This window comes from Oncorhynchus keta, chromosome 26 (genome assembly GCF_023373465.1).
Source record: "Oncorhynchus keta strain PuntledgeMale-10-30-2019 chromosome 26, Oket_V2, whole genome shotgun sequence".
Taxonomy (NCBI): domain Eukaryota; kingdom Metazoa; phylum Chordata; class Actinopteri; order Salmoniformes; family Salmonidae; genus Oncorhynchus; species Oncorhynchus keta.
In genome coordinates, this window is record NC_068446.1 from 1,388,245 (window position 1) to 1,404,545 (window position 16,301).

Consider the following 16,301-nt stretch of genomic DNA (forward strand, 5'->3'; position numbering starts at 1 on the left):
CTAATAATAAGAAGAAACTTTATTGGGCTTAGAAACACAAGCAATGGACATTAGACTGGTGGGAATCTGTCCTTTGGTCTGATCAGTCCAAATTTGAGATTTCTGATTCCGACCTCCACGGCTTTGTGAGACGTAGAGTAGGTGAACACTTAACCAGTATGGCTACCATAGCATTCTGCAGCGATACGCCTTCCCATCTGGTTTGAGCTTAGTGGGACTATCATTTGTGACCGACCGGCTCAAATCGGTGTCATGTAGCAATATTTTAATTTTTATTTTATTTTAATTTTTTTAAAGACTCACATCTTCCAAATGGAATATCATACACTACAGTTGAGGAACAATGGGAAAGTAAATTTGCTTTGAAAGTTGATAAACTCATAAACTCACTTTTTATAAAATGGCCTTTGAATGTTTTGGTACTACTATTGGAGAGCCCTTCTTTGTTGACACCCATTCGGCATCGTTCACACCATCTTAAGCTTTCGCCCCACCAATCTCTTTAAAGGCACCCGTGACAGCAAAGACTGCTACCAGGTGAGAGGATTCTTGCTGGCTAATAGTCTTGTACAGTTTTCTGAGTGCCGCCCTGGTGTTTGCTTGTGGCGGTATGTACACAGCTGTGATAATACCACAAGTGAATCCCTTTTGCGTATAGTGGGGTTGGCATTTTAGCATCAGAAACTCAAGGTCAGATGAACAAGAGCTCGCAATGTTGGAAGTCTGGGAGTTGATGATGTCACAATGGGACGTTTAGAATGTTGAAGAAATCCCATGAAAGCTTAGTAGTTTAAAGTCTAAAATATATCAAAAGTTGTATACAAGTGCACTGGTCCTGTCAATGGCGGGTGTAAGAGGAGTAGCATTCCAAATAATAAGAATAAGAAGTATTACAAATATTTCAGAGGGGACTCTTGCTTCGCAAGCCCCACTAATAATCCCAGAGACCACCCTTACCCTTCTCAGACCACCCTTACCCCTCTTACTCCCCTCTGAGAGCTCTAATTCCCTTGTTTGTTTGGTGATAATTTAAGGAAGCCTAAACATGAGGTGAACTGTGGCCAGTTGAAGACGAGAGACTGTCAGACAGACACCTCAGAGGACAGGTGTTGACAGAACTCTCGTCAGCCTCACCCTCTCTCTCCCCCTCTCTTTCCCCTCTTTTCCCCCTCTCGCCCACCTCCTCCAGCCACCCTACTCTCACCTTCCCACCTGCCTTTCCTCCTCTCGCCTCTCACCAGCCTCCCTCCCTCCCCCCCACCCACCCTCTTACCCACCTGTCCCTCCCTTCCTCCTCTCAACCGCCTCACTCTCTCTCCTCCTCTAATGAACTTGGAGGTAAGCCTCCACGCTCTCCTCGCTCTCACCCCCCCCAGGGGCATCTTCACTCAGCACCACACCTGTGTTTGTGTTGCCGAGCAGGTTGCCACGGTAACTACAAATCAGGATGACTGAGGAGATGCTTTTCGAGGTGCTAATGAACTCGGAGGTAAGGAAATCTCCCCTCGATCTTCTCTGAGCCTTGGCGTGGCGCAGGCAGATTTTGTATTATTGGCCAGATAGAATTAGACGTTTTGTCTCTGGGTCAAGCACACTGTCTGTCTAATTCTCTCTCCGTTCTGTTCTGTCGTGTGTTCAGTCATGCGAGAAACATGCCACATCTCTTTCTTCTTTTCTCTCTCTCCCTTTCACTGTCTCAATCTCAGTCTCTGTCTCTGTCGCTCTCTGTATCTCTCTCTCTACCCCCTGTTCTCTCCCTCCTTACCCTCCCAATCTTTCTTCTTTTCTCTCTCTCCCTTTTCACTGTCTCAATCTCAGTCTCTGTCTCTGTCGCTCTCTGTATCTCTCTCTCTACCCCCTGTTCTCTCCCTCCTTACCCTCCCAATCTTTCTTCTTTTCTCTCTCTCCCTTTTCACTGTCTCAATCTCAGTCTCTGTCTCTGTCGCTCTCTGTATCTCTCTCTCTACCCCCTGTTCTCTCCCTCCTTACCCTCCCAATCTTTCTTCTTTTCTCTCTCTCCCTTTCACTGTCTCAATCTCAGTCTCCGTCTCTGTCGCTCTCTGTATCTCTCTCTCTACCCCCTGTTCTCTCCCTCCTTACCCTCCCAATCTTTCTTCACACCTCCACAGATCCACTCTCTCACTCGATCTCATTACATCACACCTGAGAAGATTTAGAGAGCAGCTAACTCCCCTCTCTTTCTCTCTCTGTCTCCAGTATCCCCCTTTCTTTCTCTTTCTTTCTCTTCACATCCTCGCTGTCTCTCTCCCTCTCCTCCCTTCACTCCCCTCCCACCCTTCCTTCCCTCCAGTTGAGTCAGCCCTGAGTGAGGTTGATTCTCTCAGGTGTGAACAGACATTCTCTTGGCGAGAGAGAGAAAGAGAGGATAAATTACCTTGGATGAAATACAATTCTTTTTCAATTTGAAACTCTGGATCTGTCAGGATCTAAGTTGTACAATGATGGCTGACAGTTCCTTGGCCCGGCCGCGTGAGTGTGTGCATGTACGTGTGTGCGTGTGTCCAAGTACCCAATGTTCAGATATATCAGCCACACTGCACTCCAAGTTCCTATTAGTCAGCTACTCCAGTCATAAGTCACTATTGATGACAAGAGTGATAGAGGCCACTGAAAGGTTTATGAAGAAACCTTTACATAGAAATCCAGCTAATTTATTCCCCTGTATTAGCTGTGTATGTACTCATACTGAGGTTAGTTAGGGGTAAATAAGGGTCGGTTCAAATCCCTACCTGTGCGGGGGTGGGGGGAATAGTAAGACTGGGGGAGGGATTTCACATGGAATCTTCCACTAAGCCACTCACCTCCTGGGCCCTTGCTCCCTGACATCAATGTTTAATGGGATTTGTGCTCTGGAACCCCTCTGTTGTTGAAACTTCAATGTTTCCACGACAACTCAGCAGCATTCAATTCAAACTCCAAAGCAGCAGTTACTTTTTAAAAATGCTTTTTTCCCTCGTCCGGAGTCAATGTCATTTTTTTCACAACATACATGGCTAGTTCAAACAGGTTCAAGGAAAGGTAGCAGTCATGTCAGATAGCTGGAATAGTTGTGATTTTGTTTGCTATTGTAAATGAAAGCATTGTTCAATCCACTCTGAAGAAAATATCCATGAAACATGTCAAGTATTGGTCCCATGTTTCATTCACTGGGAAAAAACGCTCCAAAAAACGTATTTGTCTCGAACTTTGTGAGCGGTTTTCCTTTGCCAAGAGAATCCATCCACCTGACAGGTGTGGTATATCAGAAGCTGATTAAACCTCATGATCATTACACAGGTGCACCTTGTGCTGGGGACAATAAAAGGCCACTTTAAAATGTGCAGTTTTGTCACACAACACAATGTCACAAGTTTTGCGAATGGCGCGCAATTGGCCTGCTGACAGCTCAAAGCTGTTGCCAGAGGATTTAATGTTCATTTCCCTACCATAAGCTGCCTCCGATGTCGTTTTAGAGAATTTGGCAGTACGTCAAACCGGCCACACTACCGCATACCACGTATATCCACGACCGCCCAGGACCACTTTCTTCACCTGCGGGACCGTCTGAGACCAGCCACACGGACAGCTGGTGGGGGGTGGGGTGGTGTGCTGAGGAGTATTTATGTATGTAATAAGAACTTTCGTGGCGGGAAGAAACTGATTCGGATTGGCAGGGCTGCTAGTGGGTGGGTCTATGCTCTCCCAGGCCCACCCATGGCTGCTAGTGGGTGGGTCTATGCTCTCCCAGGCCCACCCATGGCTGCTAGTGGGTGGGTCTATGCTCTCCCAGGCCCACCCATGGCTACTAGTGGGTGGGTCTATGCTCTCCCAGGCCCACCCATGGCTGCTAGTGGGTGGGTCTATGCTCTCCCAGGCCCACCCATGGCTGCTAGTGGGTGGGTCTATGCTCTCCCAGGCCCACCCATGGCTGCTAGTGGGTGGGTCTATGCTCTCCCAGGCCCACCCATGGCTACTAGTGGGTGGGTCTATGCTCTCCCAGGCCCACCCATGGCTGCTAGTGGGTGGGTCTATGCTCTCCCAGGCCCACCCATGGCTGCTAGTGGGTGGGTCTATGCTCTCCCAGGCCCACCCATGGCTGCTAGTGGGTGGGTCTATGCTCTCCCAGGCCCACCCATGGCTACTAGTGGGTGGGTCTATGCTCTCCCAGGCCCACCCATGGCTGCTAGTGGGTGGGTCTATGCTCTCCCAGGCCCACCCATGGCTGCTAGTGGGTGGGTCTATGCTCTCCCAGGCCCACCCATGGCTGCTAGTGGGTGGGTCTATGCTCTCCCAGGCCCACCCATGGCTACTAGTGGGTGGGTCTATGCTCTCCCAGGCCCACCCATGGCTGCTAGTGGGTGGGTCTATGCTCTCCCAGGCCCACCCATGGCTGCTAGTGGGTGGGTCTATGCTCTCCCAGGCCCACCCATGGCTGCACCCCTGCCCAGTCATGTGAAATGAATGAATTTATTGAAATTGTTGCATGTTGCATTTATATTTTGTTCAGCATAACTGAAGTAGAGACAATGATGTGGGTAAATGTAGTTAATTTGACTATATTATACAACGGGTGGGTCTAATACTGAATGCTGATTGGTTAAAACCGCATTCCAGACAGTGTCTATTCCACAAGTTCCACCGGCTAAATCTATCGTGTTAAAATGCCTATTTATTCAGTTCCATCTGGCTGCGCAATCCATCTCATCAGCCCAGCCAGTCAATTTATAAACTTTATAAAAACATCTCACATTTCTTTTAGACTAACATTTAGTTTTCAACAGGGAGATATTTGTATAAACCTTGCTGTCTGTCTCTCCGACATTTGCAAAATTGTTTCAATATTCAAATTCGATCTCCAGATGTCCCATAGTAAATTGGGAGTCGGGATGAGAGGCAGGCAGCTTTTTCTCAGCCAGTCGAAATCATGAATCAGCATAATTTCTATGGCCATATAATACATGTCAATTGAAAAGAGGTAAAATTAAAGAAGTGCTGCAATGGTGCAGTCTTTCCAGCTTCAGTGTGAAGTGATTGTTGTGTTGTTGCCTAGCCTCTAAACAACCGTGTCCTGACGAGTGAGCAAATGTCCTATGCCAGGTGAAATCACGCCTCATTAGCTCATTGTTATGGATGTATCCAAATAAATGTCAGTAGAAAACAGCTTAAACAAACCCTAATGCAGCTACTTCGCTGTTATTCTGGTTGCATTGTTTTTCTTGACTGTATATCAGCCGTAGTTGGCTAGTTTGCAAGCAAGGGATAAGAACGTTGCCAGCTAGTATGGCAATGGAACGTTTCAAATGAACGACTGGATCCATAGATGCAGAACGAAAAGACTGAATGACTGGGTTGCGTCTCTGGCAACCGAACCAATAGAACAAACGACCAGCCGATTTGGGTAGTAATATGAGATTAGTATCGGGATTAAATCATGTAGAAGGATGAAATAGTATGAATACATTCATCAAAATAACGTTTTCAATGTGTTTTTATTTTACATTGGATAAAAAGTAGAGCTAGAAAGTGGTATATCATACACTACATTTGAGGAACAATGGAAAAGTAATTGTGCTTTGAAAGTTGATAGACTTGTAATCTCACTTTTGAGAAAATGGCCTTTGAATGTTTTGGTATACCTACTGGAGACCTCTTCTTTGTCGACACCCATTCAGAATTGTTCACACCCTCTTAAGCTTTAGCCCCACCCATCTCTTTAAGGGTTGATCCAAGCGTTCTGTCCTAACAACAGCAGTCAAGTACCCAAGCTAACTGGCTAACATTGGCTAGCTTGATAGCGACTTCCAGACACAAATGAGAGAACAGCTCACTCTGACCATTTTCCTTGCCCTAATAGAGCTGGTTATGCTGTTTTTATGTTATCTAGAGCATTGGTCACTGCAAGTGTTCTGCTGGCAATAATTTACACTTTTTTGCCAACATTTATCAACACTGGCCATATTCAACGAGTGTTCGTAAATTCATCAGATATTCTGCTCTCTGGCACACACAGATTAGAGTGCTCTGAAATCGGAGTAGACAGCCACAGCGAATTTACAGCTACGTTTATCAACAGTTGTCACAGTGACAACATTAACATTCTATTGAAATGGTTCCTTTGCATAGTGAAGTCTTTTCTAAGACATCTAGCTAGCTAAACACTGAACCATAATTTCAACTCATGATGTTACTACACTGCATGAATCTGCAGATAGCTAACCAACCAGGTTCAATGTTAGCGAGCTAGGCTATAACAACAAAGAAAATGGCTCTGAGATACGAATAATATTACTACACAGATCATACACACATAACGTTAGCTGGCTGACCTAACAACAGCAGTCAAGCACCCAAGCTAACTGGCTAACGGGCTAGTTTGCTAGCTACTTCCAGACACAAATGAGAGAACAGCTCACTCACCATTTTAGTCGCCCTATTGAAATGGATACTTGCGTAGTGGAGTCTTTTGTTAAGACATATAACAAGCTAGCTAAACATTGAACCATAATCCCAACTCATGACGTTACCACCCTGCATGAATCTGCTAAACAATCAGGCTCAATGTTAGGTAGCTAAGATTAGGTATAACTAGCAAAGCAAACTAGCAAAAGCTCTAAGATACAAATAATATTACTACACAGATCATAAATATAATGTTAGCTAGCAATCCAGCCAGCTAACGTTAGCTAGCTAGCTAATAGTTCACTTTAACTTGAAATGAAAATGACTTTCTGACAAAATTAGAAATGTGTAATATCTGAATACCCGTATACATGGACACTTCTCACTCTCTCACAGATGCCATGGCTGCTCTTAGTTTGAATATGTAATCCGGAGACATCTGTTTTCCCATCTCCATACTCTAATTCCCCTGATTTCAAAACAGAAAATGGATAGCAACACTTCGGCAGTTCTATCACGCAATATATTTAAAAATAGCACTGTTAGACAGAAGTGCGCTACATGGCAGACCAATCCGAACTCATCTCTCGGCATGTCCAGCCCACTCATTATCTAGGCCTATCACGGTTAGTGGGAAGGCTGCTGACTTTTTCTGTGGCTAAACCAACTAGGCTCGTAAAGTTTGTTAAGTTTGTTAAGAAGGCACATGAAAGTTCACATGTTCAGAAGGCCTTTCTGCCCCAAAAAAACACATTTTGATTTTTAAAAAATGGTTTACATTCGAATGTTACTACTGAGTAACACGCGACATACGCCTAGTTTCCTGAACGTTGGTAACCCGTTGTATAAAAGTGATAGTGTCCTCGGAGGTGTATGGAAGATATATTGGCACAGTTTGGGCCTAACAACACCCGAGCCAATATATCCTCCAAACACTGGCTTCTTGGGCATGATCACTTAAATAAGCCACTCTGTATCTGAATATGTACTCCAGCTGCAATGACCAGTGTGTGTGAGTAAAGGTAAGCTTACCAACAAACACACTGCTTAGCTTCCTGGACTGAGAGGAAACACACACACACACACACACACACACACACACACACACACACACACACACACACACACACACACACACACACACACACACACACACACACACACACACACACACACACACACTGGTAGCGTGAGTCAGACAGCCATTTTGAGGTCTGTCTGTCTGTAAGGCTGGGTAAGGTTCATCCGTCATGGAACGTGACGGCAGACTTCATAACTCATCATCCCTCAGTGTTATGGCTCAGTGGTATTATAGCATCTTTATAATGACAGAGTTACTGCCACCAAGAGACCCTGAATAACCCTGCAGTGCCAACTCAACGCCCCTCCCCTACAACCTCCCCAAACCTGAGAAACCAGAGCCAACACAATGCCTGATCCCCTGTCTGACCTCTCCTTCTCACTCTGAAGCTAACACACAACCACCCCCCAGGACTAACCTCCATGCCCCTCTCCTGGCCAAGTGGACTAGATTGGTGTGGGGTAGGGTGGAGTGAGGTAGGGTAGAATGAGATGGGAGGGGTGTCTCGTTTCCCACTGTCGGCAAACATCCTCCCCAAGACTCCCCTCTTCCTCCACCTCTCCATTCCCCCATCCATCCCCAGATGTGCCAATGTAGCCCGTGTCTTACATATTTCCATTCCCTTCTCTCATCAAAGAAACCAAAAATGGAAGCAGGAAAAAAAGGACAGAAGTGGAGAGAGAGACAGACAGACAGACAGACAGACAAACAGACAGACAGACAGACAGACAGACAGACAGACAGACAGACAGACAGACAGACAGACAGACAGACAGACAGACAGACAGACAGACACATGATTGGTCACACAGACTGGAGTAGAGCCAACATGTTCCAGACAGACACAGACAGACAGACAGACAGACAGACGGACGGACGGACGGACGGACGGACGGACGGACGGACGGACGGACGGACGGACGGACGGACGGACGGAGGGAGGGAGGGAGGGAGGGAGGGAGGGAGGGAGGGGAGGGAGGGAGGGAGAGAGAGAGAGAGAGATTTCCTGGCATGTTTTTTCTTGCCTGCTCGCTTTTCACGGCCTGTGGTTTTATTGGACTTTCCGCAGGGCGAGGTTAAACGGCCACCGCTGCCCCATTCACACGCACACAGAAGCACACACCTCAACGCGGCTGTGCTGTTGCCAGTAAAGGAACACGCATTGACAGCAGGGAAAGTAACAGAGCAGGCTTTGTGTTACTCAGCAGTCCATTAGGGTAAGAGTGGTGTGTGTTTGTGTTTGTTTGGAGCAGTACACCGCTACAACTAGGGAGGGAGGAGACCCACAGCCCACTCCAGACCGAGGTATGAGCTTTACTGGCCAGGGGAGTACAGGTGTGCATGTTTGCCTGCTCTAGTGTGTGTGTGTGTGTGTGTGTGTGTGTGTGTGTGTGTGTGTGTGTGTGTGTGTGTGTGTGTGTGTGTGTGTGTGTGTGTGTGTGTGTGTGTGTGTGTGTGTGTGTGTGTGTGTGTGTGTGTGTGTGTGTGTGTTCAAATACATGTATTAGTGGATTGGGCTGGGGGTTTGGGTATCCCTCCCTGTGTTTCCATAAGGCTTACACCTCCAGGCTGGAGAGTTCTGATAACCTGAGTTTAACCTGCTCAACAAGCGTTTGGATTGGATGGTGTTACAGTTCAGGCCCTCGCCATCCCATAGTAGGCATACATACCACCATAGTTAACAGTCTAAGTTCTAGTTATACTGCCCATGCACAGGCCCAGGCCCCGTCTGTGGGAATGTCACGGTTTAAGTATGTGATAAGGATAGTAAAGTGTGTGTTGTGCGCATTGACAGCAGTGGTGGTTAGTGCCGTTTAAGATGTGGGAGGACAATTTTTTTCATGAGCATTATTTCTATTACAGTATATTGGATTACTGTCAATCATATTCCATTCACCCAGTTCAATGTAACACCGATAGGTTTAGGTACTACAAGATACTCAACTTTTCCCTATACCCATGGTGAGGTTGCTACAACCTAGCCCATGAATGAAAGTTTACAAAGTGGGTGCACACAAGTTGAGACAAACATTTGAGGTGACAGACGTTTAAAACCTCTTGGCGTCACCCGATACGCTGGCGTCCCACCTAGCCAACAGAAAATGCAAATGCGCCACGGCAAATGCTAATAGCACTCGTTAAAACTCAAACTTTCATTAAAACACACATGCAAGGTACTAAATTAAAGCTACACTCGTTGTGAATCTAGCCAACAAGTCAGATTTTTAAAATGCTTTTCGGCGAAAGCATGAGAAGCTATTATCTGATAGCATGCAACACCCCGAAATACCTGAAGGGGACGTAAACAAAATAATTAGCGTAGCCGGCGCTACACAAAACGCAGAAATAAAATATAAAACATTCATTGCCTTTGACGAGCTTCTTTGTTGGCACTCCTATATGTCCCATAAACATCACTATTGGGTCTTTTTTCCGATTAAATCGGTCCATATATACCCTAAATATCCATTTATGAAGACTGTGTGATCCAGGAAAAAACACAGTTTCAAAACGCAACGTCATTTTTTAAAATAAAAAAAGTTGCCTATAAACTTTGACAAAACACTTCAAACTACTTTTGTAATCCAACTTTAGGTATTAGTAAACGTTAATAATCTATCAAATTGATCACGGGGCGATGTGTATTCAATAGCTCCACGTCTTCAAATGATGGTCGAAAATGTCTCTTCCAAAACATCCTGTCGTGGGCCGGATGTCTCTTCTTCATTTGACCAAGGAACAACCTCAAGGCAATTTCCAAGACTGGCGACATCGTGTGGAAGCTGTAGGACTTGTAAACAGGGCCCTATCTATTTTGCCTTGCCATAGACAATACAGGGAACTGGCGCATTGATATTTTTTTTCCTTTTTTTTTAATCAGTTTTCCTTGGGCTTTTTCACGAAACACACGTTCTGTTATAGTCACAGCCGTGATTTAACCAGTTTTAGAAACTTCAGAGTGTTTTCTATCCACACATACTAATCATATGCATATACTATATTCCTGGCATGAGTAGCAGGACGTTGAAATGTTGCGCGATTTTTAACAGAATTTTCGAAAAAGTAGGCCTAATGCTTTAAGAGGGTTTACATTTTTCAATAGTATCATCGGAATGAATACACCCCTGATCACGCAGTTCACTTTCATTGCAGCCATGTTATATTCCTTCTCGCATCTATGTGCTCTCCTCCTTTCACCGTGTCCCTTCGCTTGTGGACATCAATGCACAACACATCAGCTGTATGTGACCAGGCAAAAAAACCTTTCCAAGCCAAACCATATCATAACTGCTACATATAGCCTACATCTTTGTCACAATATTAGCTAAAGTAATGTCATTTTCAACATAATAGAACTAACGCTTTAGTAAATCTGCTACAATCATGCAGTAATGTTACAGTGTACAGTCAGTAAATCAAATCAAATGTTATTTGTCACGTACACATGGTTAGCAGATGTTACTGCGAGTGTAGAAAAATGCTTGTCCCTCTAGTTCCGACAGTGCAGTAATATCTAAAAAGTAATCAAACAAATTCATAACAACTACCTTAAAGGGATGGAATAAGAATATGTACATAGAAATACATGAATGAGTGATGGCCAAGCGGCATAGGCAAGATGCAATAGGTGGTATAAAATACAGTATATACACATATGAGATGAGTAATGTAGGATATGTAAATATTATTAAAGTGGCATTATTTAAAGTGACTAGTGATACTTTTATTAAATCCATTTATTAAAGTGTCCAGTGATTTTGGTCAGTATGTTGGCAGCAGCCTCTCTATGTTAGTGATGGCTGTTTAAAAGTACGATGGCCTTGAGATGGAAGCTGTTTTTCAGTCTCTCGGTTCCAGCTTTGCTGCATCCGTACTGACCTCGCCTTCTGGATGGTAGCGGGGTGAACAGGCAGTGGCTCGGGTGGTTGTTGTCCTTGATCTTTTTGACATTCCTGTGACATCGGGTGGTGTAGTTGTCCTGGAGGGCAGATAGTTTGCCTCCGGTGATGCGTTGTGCAGACTGCACTACGCTCTGGAGAGCCTTGCGGTTGAGGGCGGTGCAGTTGCCGTACCAGGCGGTGATACAGCCCGACAGGATGCTCTCGATTGTGCATCTGAAAAAGTTTGTAAGGGTTTAGGTGACAAGCCACATTTCTTCAGCTGTCTGTGTGGGTGGACCATTTCAGTTGGTCCATGATGTGTACGCCGAGGAACTTAAAACTTTCCACCTTCTCCACTACTGTCTGGTCGATGTGGATAGGGGGGTTGTTTAGGGGGGTTGTTGAACGAGAGGTTGTTTTCCTGACACTGAGTGTCTGGTGTACTTTTTGTAGTCGGTAATTGCCTGTAGACCCTGCCACATACACTAACGTTCAAAAGTTTGAGGTCACTTAAAAATGTCTTTGTACAAGAAAGAAAAGCACATTTTCTGTCCATTAAAATAACATAAAATGTATCAGAAATACGATGTAGACGTTATTATGTTAGCACAGCTGAAAACTCTTGTCCTGATTAAAGAAGCAACGCAAATCTCCTTCTTTCGACTAGTTGAGTATACTCCATTACAGAAACAAAGAACTTTCTTCTGAAACTCGTCAGTCTATTCTTGTTCTGAGAAATGAAGGCTGTTCCATGCGAAAATGGCCAAATTGCCATCTCATACAACGCTGTGTCCTACTCCCTTCACAGAACAGTGCAAACTGGCTCTAACCAGAATAGAAAGAGGAGTGGGAGGCCCCGGTGCACAACTGAGCAAGAGGAAAAGTACATTAGAGTGTCTAGTTTGAGAAACAGACGCCACACAAGTCCTCAACTGGCAGTGTCATTAAATAGTACTCGCAAAACACCGGTCTCAACGCCAACAGTGAAGATGCGACTCCGGAATGCTGGCCTTCTAGGCAGAGTTGCAAAGAAAAAGCCATATCCCAGACTGGCCAATTTAAAGAAAAGTGTCATATCTGATAATGTAGCTAGTCAGACTATCTTACCCATATACATCATTAATGGTTGGACACACGTCTCCTGTTGGGTGCCAAGGTTGCCCTTAGTTTGAAGATACAATCCGGAAACTATCATAGTTCAATTCCGCTGATTTCAAAACTCTGTCCTCCAGAAAGTGGAGAGCAACACTAACGCAGTTTTAATACACAAAACATGTTTTTTTTGTTTAAAGCCACGTTAGATAGACCTAGACATACTGACCAGCTCAAATAGACAGATGTGTGCTATATGGCAGACCAATATATGCAGTGCCTTAGACCGCTGCGCCACTCAGGAGCCCTAGTTCACATAGTCGAGAATGCATTTCTGCCCAAAAAACGCATGTTGATAATATATATATATATATGTTCAAAAGGCTCTCCTGTGAAGTAGTGACCTGTGACATACGCCTAGTTTCCTGAAACGGGTCACATATTTAGTAAAGTTTAATCTAAAAAGGATAACTTTGTATTTTTTTTACAAATTTTATTTAACCTTTATTTATACAGGTTTTTGTCATTGAGATAACATCTCTTTTCTAAGAGAGACCTGGTCCAATAGCAGCCAAGAGAGACCTGGTCCAATAGCAGCCAAGAGAGACCTGGTCCAATAGCAGCCAAGAGAGACCTGGTCCAATAGCAGCCAAGAGAGACCTGGTCCAATAGCAGAAGAGGGGAACAACGTTTCAGACAAAACAACTTACATACACTAAAACAACATTAAACACAACTATAAATACACATACAGTAGAATAATTACATATTACGTTAAAACACACAAATGTCTTGACTAAAAAAACAGCTGTCCTAAAGACAATTACACTCTTCTATAATGTATACATCGATCAAGTGCTTAAAATTCACCAATGAAACTAGATCATCAAATTTGAAAATGTTCAGGAGAGAATTCCAGGACCACGGAGCTGAGTAACTAAAACTATTCTACCAAGACCTGTTCTAATTTTTGGAACTGTTAGAAGCAAATGAGAATGGTACCGTAATTTATATTTATTTACTGACCTGATTAAAAAGAACAGATAAAATTGCATTTTACCCAACATGGCCTCATAAATCAGTGTGTTTAAGCCTACGCAAGGTCAATGACGACCAGCCAACAGCGCTGTAGGGATCACAATGATGTGTTAGACGTTTCTGATATGTAATGAACCCGAGGGCTGCATGATACACTGAATCAAGTGCTCTCAGGGTCGTGGCTGTGGGCTGCATGATACACTGAATCAAGTGCTCTCAGGGTCGTGGTTGAGGCCTGCATGATACACTGAATCAAGTGCTCTCAGGGTCGTGGCTGTGGGCTGCAGGGTCGTGGTTGATGATACACTGAATCAAGTGCTCTCAGGGTCGTGGCTGTGGGCTGCATGATACACTGAATCAAGTGCTCTCAGGGTCGTGGCTGTGGGCTGCATGATACACTGAATCAAGTGCTCTCAGGGTCGTGGTTGAGGCCTGCATATATATATAACATTACTTAAATCTAAAACCGCCAGTAATGTACATCGTACCAGCTCCTTCCTGGCCTCCAAAGAAAAACAAGCCTCATGCTAGTAATAAAAACCTATTCTCAGCTTGAGCTTCCTTATCAAGTTCTCTACATGCACAGTGAAGCTCAGCTTATCATCAACCAACACACCCAAATATTTGTACAGCTTGACTTGCTCTATAGTATGTCCAGCCAATGTAGCAATGACATGATTAGTAACATGCATGGCATTTGAAAATACCATGCATTTTGTTTTACCCGAATTTAGAACAAGTTTTAAATCATACAAATTCTGTTGTATGATGTTAAATGTTCTTTGGGCATTTTCAAAAGCTAAAGATAAACTAATACCACTTGAATAAAGAACAGTATCATCTGCATAAAAATGAACATCCGATGTTTCGATAAGATCCCAAATGTTGTTGATATACAAAATGAACAACAGTTGGCCCAAAATAGAACCTTGCGGAACACCTGAGCACACCTCTATGGACTCAGATTTACAACCATCCACCATTGCACATTGTGTACGATTTGATAGGTCATTTATAAACCAATCTAGAGCATGACCAGTAATTCCACAACATTTTAACCTTTGCACCAGCACGGTCCACGGTGTCAAATGCCTTCGACAAAACAATAAAGACACACACAATGTACAGTAACTTCTTGTCAAGAGCACAGTGGATGTCATTTAAAACCTTCAATGTTGCTGGAACAATGCTGTGGCCAAACCTAAAACCTGATTCCATTCCATTTAATATGTTGTTTTCTTGGAAGTAGGTCTTTAGCTGCCTACTAACTAAGGACTCCAGTACCTTTGACAGTACAGACAATTTTGATATGGGTCGATAGTTGTCAAGTAGCAAAGGATCTCCACCTTTCAGGAGAGGCATTACAAAAGCAGGTTTCCATAACTTGGGGATTTCCTGAACATCAAGCGTGAGCTTAAAAATACATGATAAGGGGGGAGCAATGATGTCTGCAGCTAGGTATAGGAAGCGGGGGTCTAGTTCATCAGGGCCAGGGGATTTTTTCCCATCAATTTCTTTCAGGGCTTTACGCACTTCTGAAAGAGAGAAGGATGAGAATGAGAACACTGGTGAAGGAGTGCACAGGGGTGTCAGGTAAATTCACAGGGGGCTCATTTAGACGTTTAACCTTTTCAAATAAACTGTCTGCATCTACAAAATGCTGATTCAAGGCTTTCAGAATGGAGGTTCTCTCAGTTACAATCTGGGTGTCTACCAACAATTGTTTGTTTGGGAAGCTGTGTATCTTTTTTTCACTCCGAACCTTTCACTACTTGCCAAAATTTGGATGGATTATTTAAATTATCTGAAGTAGATTTCAGGTAGTGGTCTGCTTCCAGTTTACCTGAAGTAGATTTCAGGTAGTGGTCTGCTTCCAGTTTTGAAATGTTTACCATTTGTATTTTTATGAAATTCACTGAGGATGATGGTCCTCCCCTTCCTCGTCTGAGGAGCCTCCACTGGTTGGTAGTGAACTGATAATGATGCCATCCGTGTGAAGATAACAGCTTTTATTAGCAGTGTAAATGACCTGGCAGCAGACCTGGCAGCAGAGAAAGCATAGAAATCACCGACCCGGGGCAGAGGAGAAGCTACTGCGTCGGATGAGACGGGATCGATCTGACACAAGGGGGTTTCCAACATTTATCTTCACTTTACAGGCATGTGCTATTTTCAAATTAATATGTCAATTATATTCATTCAGGAATGTTCCAACTTGTAGTGAATAACGGACAGCGTTGTTTATTCGCCTTAAAACATGATCAAACTTGAAAAGTCAGTTTTGACGTTGTGATTCAGCATCGGTGTCGTTGTATAACATAAAAAAAGATTTGCAATATAATAACTGTGAAACAAGAAAGTAGTGACACGGGGCCGTACAGTATGCACACAACCCCCGGGCCCCCAAGCCTCATAGAAAGTAGTGACACGGGGCCGTACAGTATGCACACAACCCCCGGGCCCCCAAGCCTCATAGAAAGTAGTGACACGGGGCCGTACAGTATGCACACAACCCCCGGGCCCCCAAGCCTCATAGAAAGTAGTGACACGGGGCCGTACAGTATGCACACAACCCCCGGGCCCCCAAGCCTCATAGAAAGTAGTGACATGGGGCCGTACAGTATGCACACAACCCCCGGGCCCCCAAGCCTCATAGAAAGTAGTGACACGGGGCCGTACAGTATGCACACAACCCCCGGGCCCCCAAGCCTCATAGAAAGTAGTGACACGGGGCCGTACAGTATGCACACAACCCCCGGGCCCCCAAGCCTCATAGAAAGTAGTGACACGGGGCCGTACAGTATGCACAC

At 44.5% G+C, this 16,301-nt stretch overlaps 1 long non-coding RNA gene across 2 annotated transcripts in view; it reads left to right on the top strand.

The window, feature by feature from the left end:
- Nucleotides 1-16,301, top strand: part of LOC127911968 (uncharacterized) — a 134,393-nt gene that overhangs the window by 21,368 nt on the left and 96,724 nt on the right. Inside the window, exon 1 of one of the 2 annotated variants that reach the window (XR_008079887.1) lies at nucleotides 8,664-8,785. The exons of the other annotated variant lie outside the window; for it this stretch is intronic. This is a non-coding gene — a long non-coding RNA (uncharacterized LOC127911968). Of the gene's footprint in view, nucleotides 1-8,663; nucleotides 8,786-16,301 lie in introns of those variants that run through there. 2 annotated transcript variants of the gene reach the window in all.